At 62.9% G+C, this 517-nt stretch overlaps 1 protein-coding gene across 2 annotated transcripts in view; it reads left to right on the forward strand.

Annotated features, from left to right (window-relative positions):
* The first annotated feature begins 6 nt into the window (after positions 1-6).
* YPEL2 (yippee like 2) overlaps positions 7-517 on the forward strand; it is a 36,394-nt gene continuing 35,883 nt past the window's right edge. For both annotated transcript variants that reach the window (XR_003095213.1, XM_025209960.1), the window contains exon 1: positions 7-264. The gene's annotated coding sequence lies outside the window, so the exon portion shown is untranslated. The remainder of the gene's footprint in view (positions 265-517) is intronic.

Raw genomic sequence — 517 nt, forward strand, 5'->3', positions numbered from 1 at the left:
GGGGGGGGGGGGGGGGGACGCGGCGCGGAGGAAGTTGCGGGCTGGTCCTCCCCGCGTCCCTGCCGTCATTCCCTCCGCGGCGGTGCCCCCAGCCTGCCGGCGCGGTACCCGGCAGCTGCGCTGTCGAACGTGAGCTGAGCTGCGCGTTTGCAGCGAGGTGTTCTGGCCTCTGCGTTTTCGGTGAGGGGGAAGAGGCGCTGTCCAGAAGTCCTTCGCTTCGCGCTCCTTTTTTCCCCTTTGAAGCCCCGCAGACTGGCCGTTTGGGTGCGTCTCTGCTCCCTCTGTTGTCTTGCAGCTGCGGGGGGGGGGAAGGAAAAATAAAAAATGTAAGAAGTCCTGTGCTTTTAAAGGCTCCAGGTAAGAGCGGTCTTCCCTCTGAGCCGTGGGCAGCGAGACTAGCTTCCTTGGCATTAGGTTTCCTCCGGTTTTGGGCTCAGCTGTGGTTTTAAATCGGGGATGCCTCTGAAATCAGTGGGAAGGCACGGGCTCTTGCCCCCTTCCCCCGCCTGCCGCTCTT

The sequence above is a fragment of the Alligator sinensis genome, unplaced genomic scaffold, assembly GCF_000455745.1.
Source record: "Alligator sinensis unplaced genomic scaffold, ASM45574v1 scaffold118_1, whole genome shotgun sequence".
Classification (NCBI taxonomy): domain Eukaryota; kingdom Metazoa; phylum Chordata; order Crocodylia; family Alligatoridae; genus Alligator; species Alligator sinensis.